The sequence below is a fragment of the Buteo buteo genome, chromosome 19, assembly GCF_964188355.1.
Source record: "Buteo buteo chromosome 19, bButBut1.hap1.1, whole genome shotgun sequence".
Taxonomy (NCBI): Eukaryota; Metazoa; Chordata; class Aves; order Accipitriformes; family Accipitridae; genus Buteo; species Buteo buteo.
This window is the reverse complement of record NC_134189.1, coordinates 7,750,450-7,771,490: the sequence shown is the minus strand read 5'-3', so window position 1 is coordinate 7,771,490 and position 21,041 is coordinate 7,750,450. Positions and strand designations below refer to the sequence as shown.

Below are 21,041 nucleotides of genomic sequence, written 5' to 3'. Positions count from 1 at the left end.
AAGAGTTAATGATCTTCTACACCTTTATTAAAAAAACCCCACCAAACAAACAAACAAAGAAACCCACAACCTCATAACCAAAGTGAAAATAAAAGTATCGCTGAGACAGACTTACTGAAGGATTCTGAGTAATATTCCACTGAAACAGAAAATGCTTCTATTCAGAAAAAAAGACGTGGTCCACAAGGCACAGGACATCTAAGTCCTGACTTACTGCCGGCTTTCCCTGCCCAGGGTAGGGGTGGTACTGCTGGGGCAAAAGTATTGTGAACAGCACAAATCTATGGGGATTCCTGGGGAAGGAGTCAGCGCCCGGTAGGAGTTAAAGCAGAAAGGCACAGCCTCCTTCACCCTTCTATCTGTCGTCAGTGTTTCTTTTTAATAAACCAGAATGACTGGAGAAGAAAAAGACAATATGCTGAGCTGGCACCGTTGCTGAATTATTAAGCACAAACATAACCTTGACTTGTTTTCAACTTTAAAAAGTTAAAAGCTGAATGTATGCTTCAGTGACAAAACCACAACAAACTCTGCAGTGCACATGGATGACTTCTTCATGTGACACCTGAGAGTATCTAACACTCAGCTCCCTTTCCTAAAAGAAACCCACTCTCTACTAGTCCGTGTTGCTCTTCAGAAGATTTTCTGGAGCTCATATGTACATATACATACTCACACACATGCACGCATAAACATATACACCAATATAAAAAAACAGGAATGTTACTCCACACTTCAATGCTCAGTAGCATGGTCAAGCAAACACACCTTAAATGCACCCAACACCCATTTTCCAGTTAATTCCCAAGAGCCCAAAGCCCAGGAACTGCTCAGAAGGGTGCTGTGGCAAGCCAAAGCCCACCGTACATAGCTACACGCAAGTAACCGACAAAGCAATCACTCCACTTTGCTTCAACACCCCCACCTTCATCTCTGCCACAGGGACAAATGTATGAAAACAGGGCAGACGCAGAAGAAAACCCCTATGAGGACACATGGGGAAACCCTCACCTCTACTGGAACACGCAACACAAAACCCCACTAACCCTGCTCTAGCAACGAAGCCCTGCGAACCGCAGCGTGCCCTCCTTTGCAGACGTGACTCCTGGCTTTAATGTGATTTCTCATGCTGTTTGCTGCCATTTGTATTAACTCCCCCACACCAACCCCCTTGGTGGCAATTTCCAAGGTCCCTGCAACTGGGTCCTCAGACCACCCTCCCAGCTCCCTGCCCCTCTAAGTGCTTTCTCTCCTCTCTCCTTTCCACAGGGCAATAATGATGCCACAAATGCCGTAGCATGTGGCACTCGGTGAGCTCAGAGAACCGCAGCAGTATTACTCAACTTGTCATCCCAGACACAAATATCATATGTGAGTGAGCCGAAACTGCGTTTGTTTTTCCACTGATTAAGAAGAGTCACGGTGTTCCTTCTAGTACAGTACCGACCTGCCTGGAGAGTGGGGTTGGTTTGATGTATGTTTTCCCCCTGGACGCGAATAATAAAGCAGATGTAATTGGTAACATATTGTGGACCTAGCAGAGGTGTAATTTATAGCTTTATGGCTTTCATTCCATGGTGTGCTTGAGCAATATCTCTTCATACAAAATAAAAAGGGAAAAAAATGATGCAGACCAAGGAGAGAGGTTCTTCTCACATGGTCCTCTAAAGATAACACCAGAAGACCCAGGCACCCCAAATTTAAGTCAGGGATGTGAAGTGCAGCAGCTGCAACTTCCTCAGCGCCGCTGTAAAAATCAGGATAATCGCCCCCATTAAGAGACAGACTTTCAACTGGAGCAAACTGGCAGGGCTCCAGTTGATATCAGCTGATGCTAAAAACAAGGTCAGCAGTCACTCAACGTTGTCAACGTCAGATAGCTGCCTGTGCCCCTTGGTGAAATGAGTTGTTGTTAGGGACTGGTTTCCACATCAACAACAGCCCCTTGCTGTCCCTGCAACACTGCTGGCAGCCTCAGCAGGGGCACAGGAAAGGGGACGAACACTGACCCACCCCAGTACCCCAAAAACGGAGGGGGTGGAGGAAGCAAGGCTGTCTTGTGGCTAAAGAGAGGACTTTGGACTCCTCTGCTGCCACTCCCACCCTCCTCAGAGGTTATATCTCATCGCAGGAAAAATATTCTTTTTCCCCTAAAAAAAGAAATATGAAATCTTCTTCCTTCCATCCAAAATGATTTTCTCACATTTGAGGTTTTAGGGGCACACGTTGTAAGGAGAATAACTCGGCCAGCTCTTCAGCATAGTTCGATACCAAGAAATTACAGGCTGATTGACAGCTTGGTGATGGGAAAAGAAGGCTTCTGCAGCAAGTCATTTTTATTGCAAATTTGCCCGTGCAGCTAATGTGAGAAAAACACAACCCTAAATTTCCTGAGGACACTATCAAATTGTGCTGGTGGCATGTTCTTTTTTTAAAAAAGGATCTTTACTCCATGGCAATAGCAGAAATAGTAATAAAAGTGAATAAAAGTTGGATGGTTTGTTACAGGGATCAAATTCCTCATTACAGCCTGTAATATGATTTACAACTTCAGCCTTTCGATTACATAGGCTGACAATAGCTTGCCACAACGTCCGTGAAGAAACAAGCCAGCAGTAACGGGGCGATCCATGCCAGCCAAGCCCTGTGACAGCGATGCCCCCTGAGCATCCCCCAGAGCCAGTGGGATGCTCCCAAGAAGCATCCTCACTCCTTGGGTCTTGGAGAGATGGAGGGGCCATAAGCCACAGAGGGACGAAAACCAGGCTGTTTCACTTGGGGAAAGTCCTCTTAAACCTCCGCTCAGAGGTCTGCCAAGAAACCTGCGCGAGGCTGGGCCTCTCTTTGTGCCCCTCTTCATGGCAGGGAGATCCTAGCAGACACCTCGACGCATTTTGCGCAGGATGGCCCAAAGCTGGCCCCCGGCTCCTTGCCTTTTTGCTCTCCGCCAGGAGCGGAGGGGATGAGGATGCTCAGGACGAGCCGCTGTGCCCACTGAGCATTCCTGCTCACCTGAAGCCCAGCTCAGCAGCCCCATCTGCACTAGCAAAAGCTTCGTCTGGACTAAGGCAAGCGGCAACATAGGCTGAATCCGCCTGGGCTCAGGCTTGGTCCCTGCCTTGGCAGGGGTGCAGGGCAGCCTCCCACAGCCCCAGTTAGCCCATCAGGCTGCAGCCAGGACTTTGCAAAGCTAAATACAAGCCCTGAAGAGTGCAGGTCTAATTTTTATATGACCCCTGTGCACGGCGAGTCTCTGGGCTGGGAGCAGAATCAAGGTTGGGCACCATGCATTAAATAAAATTGATAGATCCTTTCTTTAATAATGAGTTTTAGCGTAGCCATTTAAAGCTCTCACAGAATTGGTAGTAACTGGATTTAATGGGGCCTCCCCTGTCCTTGATACGACTCGCGTAACTCCCCATAGCATCCACATGAGCTGAAATATGTAGTGTGCAGCCAGAGGACAATGTTAAAAATCAGTTAAAAAGAGCCTGAATGACTTTTATTAAAAGACTTGACTCTTTTTTTTTTTTCCCTGAGAACTCCTCCCACGTCAGCTTTCACTTAATAATAATTTAGCAGGTGCTATTTACAATTCAGATGGCCCTCTTCTGCATGCATACACAAATCACGCAGCCGCCTCACTTGTATTTCCAACAGGTTTCAAGAAAGCAAATGAGGTAAAGTTCCCTATCCACCCACCTCACCCCAAAGGGCAAAAAATACACTTTGGGGACTACAGAAGGAACAGTTTGAAAGTCACTGATGTTTTCTTCTGCTTTTCTCCTAGCACTTACTGCTGATTTATAAATGTGGCCTTTGTGGTGCAGAGAGACCAAGCTCCTACCCTGTATTAAGTAGGCAGTAAGACCTTTTGCAGTACCTGCAGAGCTGCCAGTGCTCTGTAACCAGAGGCTGCTTGCTGATTGCCGCCCGAACGACAGTGCCTGCTTGAAAAATACTGTAGAAAGCACATGGCATGTGTTCAGCATATAAATGATGCACACAAGACGCTCCTGAAATAAATATCTTCCACTTCTCCCCGGAGAGGCACAAGCCTGCAAACTCATATACACGCCCGGGTTAAGAAGGCAATGAAAAGGGGATCTGCCAGGTATGGCTAATGTATTGCACCTTCAAAATAGCTGTGTCTCAAGCACAGCACTCTTCTTCACAGTGGCCTCTGTGTGGCCCCTTTTGAGGCACTGTCCCCAGTACCACTGCGCTTTTGGAACCTCCTTAAAATTTATGTCCCTGGAGGCTACACAAATTCCTTCCTTTGTGCTACCGAATGTTTGGAGACAACCTCAAAGTGGAGTTCAGACCTCAGCAGCCTCAGCTCCTTCCTGTTCCTGGTGAGCAGAAGATGTCGAGGGAGCCTTCATTCCAGGTGAAAATCTCCCTGCCTTCCTGCTCTGCTTTTCCTGTCCTGCTAGTAAAACTGTCTCGTCCTAATTAGTAGTTTCCTAAATGCTTACGTAGCACGCAGCAGTTCTTAAAGATGTGACAGAGCCTGTCCCCTGCAGTGCTCCAGACCTGGCTTCACATGGCTCCGAGCTGCCACATTTGATCCACATCCCCCGGCCAGACGAAAAAGCAAGATTTTCCAATGCGCAGAGTAGCCATAAACAAAAGCAACCAAGCAAAGCCAAGCATCCTTCTACCCCCCCGACACACAAGAAGCGTATCTCCGGCTGCAGTGTGATGGCCAGGGAGCTCCGATCACAATCACCTTCATACCCTGTATCCCCTCCCACCCCAACTGCCTTCTACACATCCCCCTCCTGCATTACAGCATCAGCAACGCGACCCTGCTTAGTATTTCATACTCCACACCGTGACTTGACTTTACAGATAGGATAAAAGTTAGCAACCGGGACCTCAGTACTCCGGGGCATAGGGAGATGTAGGCAGCTGTTCCCTATCATGCCCTGAGCAAGTTATTTTGGCATGTGGCTCAGGATACTGCTGTCTCTGCCCCCAAACCATCTTTATTCCCTTCATCACTCTCCCTTTTAACTCCTTAAATCCAGGGCAACTTGCCCGCTGGGTACTGAAAGCCTTCTCAACTGACCAGGAAGAAGAGGACACAGACAGGAAAATATTGGGGACACCTTCCTCTGAGCCAGCCTAGCCTGTCCTGTCTCCTCTTCCGAGCCTCCAGCTCCACCGCACCTGCCCGCAGGCACAGGAGGTGCTGGGAGAAGTGGTCAGGGCTGGCCGGGGCTGCTAGCCAGCACGGCCTGGGGAGCAGGGCAGTCGGCAAGCCCGGGCTCAGTGCCTGCGTACCGATGCCGGCTGAAGGCAGGTGAGATGGCACATACCCCCTTACCCCTCCAGGACATCTCCGGTGTTGGGGGTGGTGGGAAATGGGTGCTCTCTGGTGCACAGTCCCTTCAGGGCAGCATCTCTTTTCCCAGGGCTATGCATGGAGACTGTGAGATGGGCAGAGCTATCCATCACCCCATCTCACCCCAGCTGAGAGCTGTCATGAGTAGCTTGGTGGGAAATGGGCTACCCAGAGCCCTGGCATGTCCCGCACAGGCCAAGCGAGGCAGCACTGCCCGAGGCCAGACCCTGCACCAGAGCCTGGAAACATCTAGGCTGCTCCAGCCCCATCCGCCCACGCTCATCACATCTGGCGGTTCACTAGACAATGTCATGTGAGCTGGATTTGGAGCGTGGGCAACCACTTAAAAAAGCATGCTATACATCTGAAACACCAAACTCTTAGGAATTAGTGAACACGAGGCATCACCAGCCACAGATCTCCCTTTGAACCGTCTGTGCTGTCTTTTATTTTACATTGTCTCTACAGACAAAGGAGTCAAGTCCCTGCAATACCAAGCCCTTCCTTCAGTGCTCAGTGACCACAATTTCACATCTCACATCTCTACAAAACTCCACTCTTCCATATTCACTACAAGCCACAAAGCCCTACTATTAGATATCTTCTGTAATCTAGAAACATCGCAATTCTTATTCATCCTTTTGATGTGGGTTCAGGTGCCCACAAGCTGAGTAACAAGCTGTGGGCTCCTCTGACATATTCCTGGGTTTAGGCACATGAAGCAAAATCTCAGGGACACTTGGATTTAAATCCTTGATTACACCTCAGTGAAGGATTCTTTCAGGGTCACCTCCATCTCCCACTTTAATGAACTGCAGTAATGACAAGAGATACTACAGATTTCCTCAGTAAATCATGTGACTAGTTTATGTTTCACATTATAGTTAATTAACGATGCAACACCTGAGAACACAGGTTAAAATACACCTCACCAGAGGCTGCCTCATTACTTCCCTGCAGATGCTGCAGCCACTGGACCTGACACCAATTTCTAGATCTTGGTGCGAGAAGGTCCAGCAGTCCAGTCCGTGCTCCCCTGAACTGGAAGCTGTCCCCTAGATATCTTCCCAGGGGAAAACCCAGAGCAGTTGGAATAATGCAAAACTTTTCTCCAGGACATCTCAACGTCACTGAGTGGAAAGCAAATGAAGGCAGCAAGCAAATACATTTGATAGGCTACAGCCTTGACAAAACAGAGGCAGTAAGTAAAGCCCCTTCAGCATACCTGTCAAAGCTGACAGGAAGACTGTCACCTCTATGGAAATCATGAAATGACGCTGCAAACGCTGTACCAAGACGTCAAAGCGCTCTCGAGACAAAATGTAAGAAACTTGGGAGTCCGCTGTGCCGCTGGCATGTCTCCACGGCTTGAGAAGGCAGATGGATATGCCCTTCCGGACATACCTCACTGAGCAACAGTCCTCCCAAGCCAGGGAACGAAGGCATCAGCTCCTGTGACAATTTCGGGAGTCCCGAGAGCAAAACGAGGAGACAAACGATAAAGACAGAAGCAGCAGCAGCACCTGAAAGCCCTCAAGGTCTGCATGAGAGTGCGAAAGAACTTACGCGCAATCTCAGTGAAAAGACATTTTAGGAAAGTGGGTGTCAATGAAGTCAGGAACAAGTTTTACAACCAAACACTCAGTACTCCCAAGGGCCTCAGAGGAGAAGAAAGTCTGCTCTGGAGTCAGAGATGGGATGAGAAGAACAGAACAAGATGAAGTCAGACAGGGAGGATTGACAGAAGCCCTGCTTTGAAGCTTTATCTGTGGAGGACACTGAAGGATGTCTAGCAAAATGCTTTGCCGAAGAAATCCCTCTTTCAGTTTTCTTGGAGAGAGGCCCAGCAGAGCTGAGGCACATGCAGGGTGCCCAGCTGGGGCTGTGCTGCAGGCTGCTGGGGGACCCACGAGCAGCACCACATCTGCTTAAAGAGCAGGAGACCGCGGTAACACCTGCAGCACCACTCAGAATGAGGCATGACACACTGAGGCTCGTTTAACGCCGTGCCTGAATGAGCTCCTGAAGTGCTGGGAACGGCCAGAGGAGATGGGGAAAGCAAGCTACCAAGGAATGTTTTGTGGCTTCCCCATCCTGAAGCCAAAATGGAGCTAGATGAGCCTAAAAGCAGTTACTCAGATCAATGTGCCAGGTAGGACTGTTTGGCAACAGCATACGTGTTCTGGCTACCTTCCTCCCTCCCATCACACGTCCTCCACGGTGGCAAAGTGGAACGAACAGTAACCGTGGCATTCCTACAGCACCCAAAGTTCCCTTTGGAGAGCTAAAGAAGATAGTCTCAGCAGTAAATATGAAACTGGCCACAGTTTGCCCTGTAGCCCAGTTTAGTGGCCGTGTGGGTCCATACATTTAACCTCCAAACAGATCTGCAATGCAAGAGCCTCTAGGTTCCCACAAGCTCCACTCTGATTGCTACTTTCTGATGAGAGCTGCATCCTGAAAGCAGAACTGAAAAAAAGAAGGATCTCGGCATGGCTCTGCTTTCCAGGCAGCGTGGGTCAAGTCACTCAGTTGGGTCACTTCAGTTTCCATCTTCCAAACAGGGGCTGACAACAGTATCCCCACCTTACGAGGGGAACCAGAGGACTTCCTCAATTCCTGACCCCAGGTCCTACAGCCTTCACTGGCCACCCTGCCAGGCCCTCTGTCATCTTAGTTCCCATGAAAGGGTGCCAGGGCCTCTAGAAAACAGACCAAAATGAACCAGTGTTTCCTTCTGCTTGCCCTGGCTGTGCCCCCCTCACCCACGCAGCACTGGCACACTTGTGGCTTCCCACAACTGCCTAGTGGAAAGGATATTTTGGCTTTTTCCACCACAGCTGCCTCTCCACCTGGATGACTTCCCACCTGTAAATATTAGCTTTGTCATGTCAATGACTCCAACTGGCCCGCAAGTGTGGTGAAACCACAGGGAATGGCTGGCACCTCGCATACCTCGCTCGTTAGAAGCAACCCTACTTGTGAAGGCAGGACATGGGCAAGGCTCGCTGGAGTCTCAGGCCGAGCCTCTCACTCCCACAGGATTTTTTCCTGAGTGTTTCATTTGCGAAGAGGCCATTGCATGACATTCAGCCCTTGCTTTGTTTACGAAATCTGAAACTCAGATCGAGCACTAGCTGGGCTGAAAAGGTCAGTTTGCCTGTTTGCAAAGTCCCTCCCTTCTTTTCATTTCCATCAGGATACAGACCTGTTGCAAAGAAACAAGCCTCTGGTGAGGTCTGGATGAAATACACAGGATTTGGGCCGCAAAGGAAGACGAAGCTGCGAGGAGAAAGGTGGGGAAGCTGGGCATGGGCCTATGCCAAAGCACAAAATCGAGACAGACTGATTTGATGACCTCTCAACTATCCCAAAGCCAGGGTTAACTATATCTCCTCCCTTCTGTAGCTACAAGTCTCTTTCAAATAAGAACGAAATCCAAAGACGGGATTTACAGGACCCTCATACATCGAGGGCTATGGTGTGTTTTAGGAAACCAAGAGAAGGGATGGTGCAGGTTAATCACCTGACCTGCACTTTAAGAAGTTATAACAATTTTGTAAATAACCTGTCCTCACACAAGCACACAAACACACACTCACACAAGGAAAAGCCCATCAGTTCCTCAAGGAAACACATGTCTTGAGCATGCATTTTTCACCCTGTCCTCATCACTCAGGGCCAAGAAACCATCTCCAAAGTGATGGCCAAACAGTCAGAAACCTTTTTTGCTGTCACCCATGGGATACTATTTGCATTCCAAAGCAAGACTATAAAACCACAAATGACATGAAACGGGCCAGGGCCACGAGCACAGCTCAGGACCAAAACGGGCATAGCAGGACTGAGCCATCCAGCTCAAACCAAAGACTGCCAAGGAGACATGGGGCCGAGGGTTCAGACGTGGACTCATTCCTCCTCAAAAATCCCCATTCAGTCATCTCTTTCATTTATAGGCTGCACCCGAGAAGAGTAATCCTGTAGAAAAGTGCCACTTAACTGTCTCTCTTCCATCTCTTCTTCAAGACTGTCGAGTAGCTCATCGGAGACCACAGTGAGAGGGAGCTGCAGCAGTCTCCACGAGAACATGGAATGTTGACAGGCACACCCTTGGGAACCCTGGCCACTGGGTTCCGATGGCTCGGAACCTCCAACGATTTGGTTTGCTGTATTTGAGGTTGTACTGAACTCTGTCACATGAAACACACGGTCACGCTCAGGCACACATAGACATGCAAGCACTTGCACAGCCAGAGGATAACCCGCGAAGGCAATGAATCTCTTCTCCAAAAGAAATGAGTGATGTTGCCCCAAGTGACCCCACAGAAGTCCCTCTGGACGCCTCCCTGCCCCACTGCTGGTTTGCTGCTCTGGCTGGCAGTACATGCCTGATCTCCCACTGTCTTCACAGCAACTTTCTTTTTAAGCAAGGTCTAATAGGACAGTGGCCAGTTCTGTGTGCAGAGAAGCAGCCTACTGGGCCAAGGAAGGATAGCCTAGGTGATGCAGAAAGCTCTTGCTAACACAGAAAGAAAACCTGATCTAGGCATGGGGATAAACTACATGAAGGATTTCAGAGCCTTGAAGAGTAAACCGCCAGGAGCTCAGGAAAGGATATCTACTTGAGGAGGAAGGATATAAGGCCCTTGTGTGTGATGAAGCAGCTCAGGGACACCAGCAACTGCCTACTCCCCCTCAAAGCTCTAAAAGAAAAGAAATCAGAGCAAGGGAAGTTATTAAGAGAAAGAAAACAATAAAAACCTCCACCTGTATCAGCACAACTCCCTGGCTACCATCACTCTCTCCCCTAGGTTTCTCTTTTGTGCAGGATATGATTATTTATTGACATATTTATTTACTCAGCTCTACAGTGCTTAATGCCATGGCTGCTGGGCTTCTTGCACTGGCAAAACTAGAGCGTGACAGAAGAGGAGCGAGGCTGAACCTGGAGATCCAGTACGATACATGCCAAAAACCCTCTGCAGTGCAGCCTTGAGGCGTGCTGCCACTGTGATGGGTCAGAAAGGGGGACCGAGCTTCAAAAGCAGGTTCTAGGTCCAGAGAGCCCCACAGCCAGACTGGGCATACACGCTCCTCTTCAACCAAGAAAGAACAAGCAGGGGATAGGTTTGGTGGGGCGTACAGTGAAAGACAATCCTTGGTGTAACTTTGTTCCAGATTGCTCAGTGCTTTGGAGACCCTGAGCAGCACCCTGCGGAGACACGGGCACCGGAGCACCCCTCACGCCCCGTATGGCTGCGCTCACTCGTTGCTACCAGTAACTGCTGTGCGGCACCCGCAGGTACAGCACAACGGCTGAAAGCAAACCTACAGAATGAAAAATCCACGTTAGAAGGGATAGATGGCTACAGACAACAGACTAGCTAAAGGGGCTGTCAGGCCTCCTTCTCATGCATGATCCTACGTTTGTGAACTGACACGTTGCTATGCATTTCCAGCAGCATGCAGCCACTTACACCATCTCTTCCATAAGCATCTTTTTGGCACTATTACAGCTGTTTTGCAGCCATGTCCTTTCAACCCAGAACACTCGACTCTTTCCTTTTCCTACAGCAATGAAATGAGACGATTCAGCCTAGATGCAGTGGGACAATGAGTTCAGAATCATTAACGTGCCGGTGATATCGCAGCCAAGCTGTCCGCAGTCACACCTATGAGTTTTGACTAATGATGAAAAGGAAGTCTGGCCAAACTGAGTCATGGGGAAAGAAGAGTTTCTGGGAAAATAAGCTCTGTATGATTTTCTCACAAGGAGCAAATACACCGCTGTTTCCAGAGGATCCAGAAAAAATGAATTAGTAACAACTTGTGGTCAAATCACAAGAGCTTTCAATAGGTCTAGGAGAACATCAGGCATCTTAGCTTTGTCTAACATAGGAATGACTAGGGAGAAAAATGGCCTGGGGTGGGCCTATGGCTGTTAGAACGACTGTGAGAATCCCAGTAATGATGAGAGGGGGGAACTGCCAAAAAACCAAAACCAACCCCAGCTAGGGGAATTTAGTACCAAAAGTCCTGCGAACTTTTATCAGACTTTATGCACTCAAAACTCAGAGAGAGCTTTCCAACATCCGTGTGGATGAAGAGTAAGAAGAGACTGGAAACTAGACTCAGCAGAAGTACAGTAACTGGGGAAAGAATTTCAGTGGGAAGGGGCAAGTTTACACCCTGTACGAATACCCAATTAATTTGATGTTTGCAGTACTCCTTTGTGGACACACTCCTTGGGTTTGGTCATTTTTCATAGCTGAAAATAGCCATGCTTCCCTCTTCAGTCCTTTCTGGGCTCATGGGAAACTGAAATGAGTCACCGGAGGACCAGCTGAGTCATCCAGCCAAAGCTTGCAAAGTGATGCAAAATTGGTCATCACATCCACGACTAAAACGTGGATGACGGCAGCCCTCCTAGCAACCAACCATGCATTAGGCAGAAAGGGTTGGAGACCACTGCCACTACGAGCCATTATTTTAAGCCAGACAGAAGGCAGCGTTAAATTAAACTAGTACAATGCAAAACAAGTGCTGGCTGCTGGTTCTGCACCTGACACAAAGCCCTTCTCGGTTCAGTTTCCCCATCCCAGTCAGATTAAGAAAAAGAGAGTTCCTTATCTCAGAAATGGCCATCTCCATCTTTGAGATCGCGGGCTATTTCTAGCCAATTTTCCAACTTCCGCGAACCGAAGTCCCAATTAAGTCCATTTCTTTATAGTATCTTCAAATCTTAACAAAATCTGTTTCAATATGCAATCTCCCTCAGGACCAAATAAGTATGACCTTTTAAGAACATAGGTCCATATTTCATTTTTATGTCTATTATCTTCAGAACAAAAGGAAATGGGGCAATTGCTTTCAGGCACAGACAATGTATTTACCTAACAGGTTTTTTATGGTGATTACAAAAGTTTAGCAAGTGAATTCATGACAGTGGGGGACTACCAGACCTGTCCTGAGGAGTTGGACACAGTGGGAGCAGATGCAGTGCAAGCTCCCTTGCTCCACACAGGACTTGGACAGCACACCACAACCTTGTGTTTGGGCACTGAACAAATGATGCTCATCCTGACCAGCTGCCCAGCCCTCCCAAACCTGCTGTCGATCAGCACACACCACCAGGCATGTCGCTGACACACCTGAATGGGCTAAAAGTGCCAAGCGGGACCTCAGTCCTACAAACATTCGTCACAGGCATGAAAACAGATGCATTTATACCAGCACCTACAGAATCAGCGTCCCGCAACACAGAGCTCGCCTTGATCTCTGTCCCCCTTTACGGAAATCTGGCAAAACCAGAAAACAAGATGTAGCTGAGTGATAAAACCACTGAGGGCCACAGAAAGCCCTAATATTAACTGTTATGGAAGTATTCACAAAGGAGACAATGTAGCTCTACAGCAAAACGAACAGTGGGTAGATTTCTAGGGCAAACGCCTGTTCTCCCTGTGCTGTCATGGAAGAGCAACACTGCCTTGCAAGGGCTGGGTCGCACTGCACAGCTGCTCAGGGAAACCCATCTCCGCACAGCTCACCGTCGCCCTTGGAATCTCATGCCACAAGCTACCATCGAGCCAAGCGTGGAGGACTCCAAAGCAGCGGGCGGTTATGGGGACGGCACGCGTGGCAGGTCAACAACAGTGCAGGTCCCTCTGCGGCGCTGCCAGAAAACCTGCTGGCTTGAGGCTCCCAACCACGCTCCTCGCAGCTGCCCCAAGCAGCACAGAATGGCACGGAGGGACTGCACGCAAGATGGCACCAAACAGGTCTTCAGGAAACTGCTCGAAATTTCCCAACTAATGACGTCATTCCTGTTTTGTCTTGGTCCTTCCCTCCAGCTCATCCCTGGGTTTCAGCAAGACCATGATGCATCCACCTTGTTGTGCCTCCACTCCCAGCCCTCTGCACCTTCTCTCCTTTTTCCTTTGCCAAAAAAGCAATTAACAAAAAAAAAAAAAAAGAGCTGAGAGGTTCAGATGGGCATCAGTGAATGAAGAACCCAACAAGCCAGAGTAACATTCAAGCCTTAGGGAAGACAGATGTCAAATAGAAGCAGGTGTAAGCGGACATCTAGTCTTTTAAAGGCTCAGTGGTAGAGACTCCAAGCTGTTTAAATGAAATAACTTACTCCACGCTCTGCGGAGGCAGAAAATAAATACGAAACTGGATCTTGGCAGCACCAATAGATCCCAAAATTGACCCTCCTGCTTTCTGCTCTGCCTGCTCCAAGGAACATGCTATTCCTGGAGGATTTTTTAAAAAATAAAGCCCATGCAAGAGTTCTCATGTTCTCTCCACTTCCCAAAGCAACACAAGCAGCTTGCTTGAGTGACCCTCCCACGCACGGCACCCTCTGGGCCCTGGCACTTGCCAACAACCCAGCACCGGCACCACGGGCTGCCCTGGTACTAACCACGAGCAGTACAGCAACCGCAGTGTGCAGCTCAGCACACGCAAGCTACAATAAACTTGTCAGACTGTGCAAGACATGAATCATATGGATTGCCACAACAGCAACACAGCATGTACAGCCCTGCTAAAAAACCAACCAATCAAACAAACAAACAAAAAATCCTAAGACATCCCAAAACACAGATGTAGGTAAATGGCCACTCTCCTGAGGCTGCCAGTACAGTTATGCTACAGGGTTTGCCTGAAAAATATATGCCCTCCTGACTTGTGAGACTTCAGAAATGCTTCAGCGTGGCTGTAGCGGGGAGCCAGGGCAAAGCAGAAGTAACATTCAGCCTCTTCTCACTGGGAACCTGGACCCTGACCAAGCAGATGCCTGGGTTGCCCGTGATGCTGGAAGTGCGAGAAAACACTTGCAGCAAAGGCTGCTTATCGGTCACCAAGGGATGTAGCTGCAGAAGTTGCTCAGGGTCTTTTGGAAAACACACCTCCGAGTGCACTTAGCCAGCTGGAGCTGCTGCTCCTCTCACACCGTCAGGGAAGTTATGTTGGAGAAACAGCAATGCTTTTCCTGCTTGAGGTCCTCTCGGAGTCCTTGGCGCAGCCATGAGACTGAAGCATCAAAACAATGCTAAAAGTGCATCTGAGGGGTTTCCATGTTGCCTTTACCCTTTGAGGCAGCCTTCAGAGTGGACGAGATAACTATTCTGTGCATGCTTATGGGACACCAGGACATACCGTTTCAACAATGAACTGTCATTAAGAACTAGACTTTGGATGTACATATATTTTTCACTTGTATCACTGCAATACGGTCAATGGGGACACTGACCGTTTTACCACGCTGTTCCCCACCCTGCTCTTTAATGATATCACTGTGTCACCTCTTAAGCCACCGTCCTTCAAACACTCACAGACATGCCTCACCTTCTAACCCGTGACTGCAAGCCTGTGACCTGAGAGATGAATCAGGCAGACAAAAGCAAAGGGGAAAGGCATAAGGCCAGTTTGTTTGCTTTTCCTGGAGGATTCAGGCCACAGACTTCAGCTTTTCCAGGTCAACAGTGTCTGCATTAGAAAATATTTTATAAATTCTTTATTTAACTGTTCCCCTAGGGCAGCCGGCTAGACCCTCACGCTACAGGCATGTGGGCCTGTGTCTGAGTTTAAGCACATGAATTGTCTTAACTGACTTCAGCAGGACAACTCACACATTGAAAGCTAACCACACGTGTAAGCATTAGCAGGATCAGGGCAGTAGTCATCTGCCCTTGTTTTCTGCAAGGGGGTTTGTGTAGAAAAAAAGCACAAAAAAGCCCCACAAAACTTGTGGATACAGTTCAGGTATCCGAGCCATACTTGAATCTAAATTAAACACCTCTTTCCCACTCTCCTTTTTTTAAAAGTAAGTAATTTTCTACTGGTTAAGTATTTGGTCTGCTGTTAATTGATTTCAAAAGAAATCCTGGAGAAGGTAGAGTATCCAGCACCCATGCCCATCCCAGAAGCCACACACTCTCACAAGACCTACATAGGCATTCTGTGCGTTTTCTTCTCCTGGATTTTCTTGGGGATTTTTTCTTCCCTTTTTTCTTCATGACTACTAATATGCAGACTCAAACACAGTCTGCTTTCGGCAGAGTTTGTCTGCTGCTGCTGCACATTCTCCACCTGGAGTGAAAATTCCTCTTTGTGACACCATGTTGTCACTGCAGCCAACGGTGATGTCACAGACCGAGTATTGTGACTTCAGCTGGAAAAGAAGCAGCGGGAGCAGATGAACTCTGAAAACAAAGATATTGTTTTGGTGTAAACAGCCTTCACAGAAAACAGGGAAAAAAAAATTAAAAATAAGTATATATAAAATGATAAATAGAGTTTTCTCTAGGCAGATCTCTCAAAGTCCCAACCAGGTGCTGAAAGGTTTGTCATTTTGTTTCTGTTCTGTTAAGAAACAGGGCCTTTATTAGCTTTTGAAATAAACACTTTCTATACTTTTTTAAATTTTGTTTTTAATACCTTCATGTCTCGTCATTGTCCCAGAATAAGCAAACACCATCGCTGCATAAAGAAACAGGTCTCAGGAAATAATGTACGGTGTGTTTCCAAATGCTTCATAAATCCACAGGCAGTTTGCAAATACTGCCTGCATTCCTGTGTGAGGGTGGTTGTTTTTCATATAAGTCACGTATTAATGCAATTTGAAAAAAAAAACCTTAACCCCATTCAATCACATTCCCTTCCACCTTTACACTGAAACCCAGAGGTTATAATTACACCCAGGCGCAGGAATAAATTAAAACAAGCACTGGTGCTGCCTTGTACTCTTTTTTGGAAAGAAAGGTGATCCCGTCTACGCGGCCTTATGTGCTCTGTCTAACTCAGAACCGGGCTGGCTGGCAGGCAAAGGGGCAAAGAGTAGGTTTCATGAGGTCAGAAATGAAAATGAGGTCATTTTCAGAGGTCAGAAACGGAGTAACACATCCCATGTCCTAACACATACCAGATCTTCAGAGGGGGACGTTACCTCCACCACCTCCCCTTCTGCTGCCCAGGACACCTTCAAGCTGCCGCCCCCCCAGGAGCTCTGCGGAGGGGAGCGGGAGGGAGGACGCAGGCACCGCATGGGTTAGACACTTTCCACCCCTTGGTGAGCGTTATTTAAAAAGTAGCACACCACGACAAAGTCAGCGCCCAGCAGTTTGGGTGTGAAACACCGGAGGTCGGGACAACAGACCGATGCATCGCAGCGGACTCCCAGCGGACACTCTGAGCCCCTCGCTCGCGTGGCTCGACGTCGTCTTTCAGAGGAGACGAGCCCCTCCTGGGGTAACGGCCCCTTTCCTCCAAAATCCCCGCTCCAGAGCAACTCTGTGTTTCCCTCACCAGCGTTATGGGAGATGGGACGCTGTTGGGGATCCACGCTAAGCGTAGGTACAATCTGGAGGTGACCAAAGATGCCCGCACCAGTGGTTGCCCCCATGTGCAGGCACACAGGGCATGAAGCAAGACCAAGGGGCTGCAGTCCCCTCTTTTCTTCCTCGCAGGGCCCTTGGCTGAAGCAGGACCACCTTCTCCACCCCAGCTGCTTCTCCAGGGTCTCAACAGGGCTGAGAGACCTCAGCTCAGAGTTACACACCGAAAGCTGCCAGTTAAAAGGCATGCCTCCTTTTGGAGGAGTCAACAGCAGGGAATGTGAAAGGCATTTGCTATTAAAAGAAAAAGAAACAAAAAAGACAAAGAAAGAGAAAGAGAAACTGTCACTGCTTGCTAAAACACAATTGCTGAATGCTTGAACAACTGTAACAACCAGCCAGTGCTGGCAGACCGACTTCTGCCTCGACAAACCTTTCTGCAAATTCACATGCAGAAGAAGGGGAAATATTGGTAGGACTTCAGTTATCAGCTTCTCAGGGGACACCACAAATAATAAGCAGTTCCCTCCCCAAAGTATCCTAATGGCATCCTAGCTTCACAAAAAATGACACCTGAGTATTTTTTCTGAAATACAAACTTGCCATGCACAGTCAAAATTAAAAAGAAATATAGGGCATTTTTAAGAGAAACTCCATGGGGAAAAGCAACTGTGAAATAGCCAAACATCAATTATGAAAACCACATCAAGAAGAGGCTCTTGTGCACGGGCTTTAGGGTTTAGGGATTTGAAGAAAATGTGCATCCTGGTTTGACTCATAATGTAGGCAGAGAATGAGCCAGTCTCCTCAACTTGTACAGCTCAGTGAGTATGTTCCCCTGCTGAACTGTAACCCTTTAACGTCAGTGTATCTATACAACTTTCTTGCATCTCATAGCTCCTGGCTCACGGCAATCTTTGCTCTCCACTCCCACCCCCTCTGCAGCATCGCAGTGACTGACTGACTTACTCCCGTCCTAAACTAGTGCAGAAGAAACAGCCGATACTACTGTGACATGGGCAAACTTCTGCTGAAGTGTGTATCCCAGCCATCCAGTAGCTTGCTCATTGGCAGCACGATCACGATTTCCACTTCAAGACTTCAACCAGAGCCTCCTCCTCCCCTGCTACTGCCCACATACAACTCTGAACTAGTAACGGGCTGCGGGCAGCGCTACTTCCTTCTACCTGGGGAAACACATATGGATAGAAAAGCAAAATATAAGAAAGTGAACAAAAGCAGAGGGATTTGGGGGTGATTCTGCCTGTGAGTCAGGGTTGGATCATTTTCCCAAGCTTAAAGATGACAGTCTTGTGCGTGTACCACTTAGGATTTCCGCAGGGCAGGAGCTGGGAGAGGGAGCAAGCAGGTGAGTACCGCGGGTAAAACCAGGAAACGCCTTCCCACAAGACCCACAGCAAAAAGCAATGGGATGATCCTGTCCTTCTTTAAAATAACTTGCAAGTCTGTTGGTTTGTGGCATCGCTGTTTAATGGTATGCAGCATTATTACAGAAAAACAGCATAAACCAAACAGTTGTCATAAGGGAAAAAAAGACATCTCGGTTTGTCTGCTTTTTTCCTCCGTCCCTGACTTCTCTCTATCTCAAGGGTCACACATGCTCCTATATGCAATGTCTGGATGCAAGGCTTCACCGGGAATTTTCCTCTCTGATGACCGATGGCACCCTGTCTCTTCTTCCAGGAGCAACGGCTGTTAATTATTCCTCATGCCCACTCCGCATGATAGACAACTACGCAGAAAACGGAAAAAGGTGAAAGCAAGACTATTTAAAGCTGCAAATCAAGAATGTAAGGCTTAGGAAACCTCAGCTTTACGGTGGCCTGTGCAACCTTCCTTCAGCCCCCTTTCTTGCCTGTGTACTGTGGCAGAGCTGTTAATCACATAATCACAGGCTATTTTTCTATGGGACCTTGGCCTCACCCAGTACAGCAGGATATTCGGTGCTCACCTAGCCAGCAACCACTCACTATTTCATCTTCTCCGCACCATTCGAGGTGTGGCTCCAAGCCTTGTTTACTACGTACCTGCCACGCTCTGCTCTGCAGACAGAATTAGTAATTTACTCGTGGTCTTTCCTACAGGACAAATCATTAGAGTAACTGAATGTTTCACAAACATAAAGGAATGTATTTTCACAATGCTCTCATAAAGTAAGACACTGTATTATCCATATGTCATGGGCAGGGAGCTGAGACACAGAGAGATTAACAAGAAAAGCTTCTACTAATTTTAAATGGCTAATTGAAACTCTTAGGTCCAAATCCTTTGGAGATTTGTTTTGTCTGCTGAGGATGGGTGACAACCGTTTCTTTTAAGGCTTAAAACTTGGCCAAGTCTGGGCTGATGTTCTTGAAGACAGCAGAAGTGGTGCCTCTGACATATATACCATGAAAATTTTACTGGGTTGGTTAAGGTAGGGGCTTGCTTTCTCATTTCTTTGTACATTCGTTATATTTAACATGCATCAAAAAATTCAACAGAGGTACAAAAGAGCTGTTTTCTAAATATACATTCTGAGGCAGCTAGCTAGGATAGAAAATTTTTGCCCAGAGAGCTTAAGTTCGGTAAAGTTGTGAACAACCAAAAAAAGGGTCTTAAAATGAGGAAGCCTTTGGATGGCCTCAACAGCAGGTCATTGCCATGACATACACTTTTCTTTCTCTTGGATGGCATTATCCAGTTGTTGAAGAAGCCACACAGGCCAGATGTTAATACTAACAGCATCAAGTCAAACTTAAACGCAAAGTGTAACTAAAGCTTTACTTCATATCCCGATTCTGTTCAGATAAACGAGATTAATTTATTTTTAATGTTAATGCACAACAAAGTCTTGTTACGCAATTCCAAATACCAACTTTTGCTTAGAGCATAAGCCCCACCATTCCTCCTGTTTTCTTGAAAAGAGAAAGCAAGTTAAGTGTCAGGCACTGTAGGCAGCACTGGTCATAAGCTGGATATAGGACAGGCAGATGGACAGTACTCAGAGGTAGTGAATTTTACATTGGTATAAACTGATCCTTCCTCTGATTATTCACAGGGAGATTCACAAAATCCTGAAAAAAAGGCCCATCTCAAAATTTCAGGCAGTGATTTATCTGTGTTAAAACCAGATAAGACAGACAGACAGACAAAAAGAGGGGGGGGGGGGATAAATCAACTAATCACTGGTGCCAGCCTTCTTCAGAGCAATAAAGCATTTTTAGAGACATTTTTGTAGAAGCTTAAAATCCAACCTCGCAACTGTCCACCAAGCACACGCAGGACTCGGAGGGGACACAGAGTGAGACAGCGTGGGAGTTGGCAGGAGAACTCATTCCTCCATCACCTTGTGAACATGCAAGGACAACCCTGGGATAATTCCCAATGATTCCTTTTTGCCACCCAAGTTGTATTTCTGGCAAATGATGTTATAAACTGTCTCTCCCCTAGACACATACCACACTCACAGAGAGATGGACACAGACCCAGTTTCTCTGTCCTGCACTGAAAACTCTCACCGTATATCCCTGCTTTTCAGCTAGTAATGTCTCCTGACTGCACTAACATTGACTAATTTAGTATTTTTAATTACAGAGGGATTTACAGCACTGCACTACAGCGCTCTCTTTTATTATACCCACTGTTTCTACTGGATCTGGGTACACTCTACATACAAAGTTGCACATTAGACAAATTACACTGCACATTAAGTAAATCTCTCTCTAGAAACAGGATTAGATGAAGAGGCAAATCTTCCTAATTCCTAGTGTATAAATTAATATCTCCAAAATCAATATGAAGTAAGAGCTCCACATCAATTTATGAGAAAACAAAAAAATAGTTTAAACATTCTCCACAATGAATCAAATTTATGTAGGAGATGCATTCTGTTTCTCCTATTTTGCTTAATAAATAAAACAGCTGGTCTGAGGAATCAGGTCAATCAGTGTCTGGAAAAAGCCCCATTAAAGCTGCTATATAACCTAGTTTCTCAAGCTGCATAAGGCATCCTAATATTGGAAAGGCAGAAGTCCATACAGAGACAGCCAGGATGGCTCAGCTTCTGGCCCTTTAGGGTTACGGGGATATTTATCCCAAAAGATAGCAGTAAGTGAGGTATCTTGCAAACATCTAAGGAGCTAAGCTCTGAAGGAGCACAACAAAGACAACATGATGCATCTAGACCTATACATTAAATATGGCTGGTGATCTTGGGCATCTAAGTTGAGGTCATGCAACACGAGGAGATGGTCAAGGACCAGATTTTCACACACGCTCAGATCCCCTCAAAGCTAGCCTAGCCCTGCAGCCACGGTGGGTGACAGCACCTCTTCTCAAGGCACGCTACG

At 47.3% G+C, this 21,041-nt stretch overlaps 1 protein-coding gene across 3 annotated transcripts in view; it reads right to left on the bottom strand.

Moving 5' to 3' along the window:
* HIPK2 (homeodomain interacting protein kinase 2) overlaps positions 1 to 21,041 on the bottom strand; it is a 132,159-nt gene that overhangs the window by 89,362 nt on the left and 21,756 nt on the right. The window lies entirely within an intron of this gene.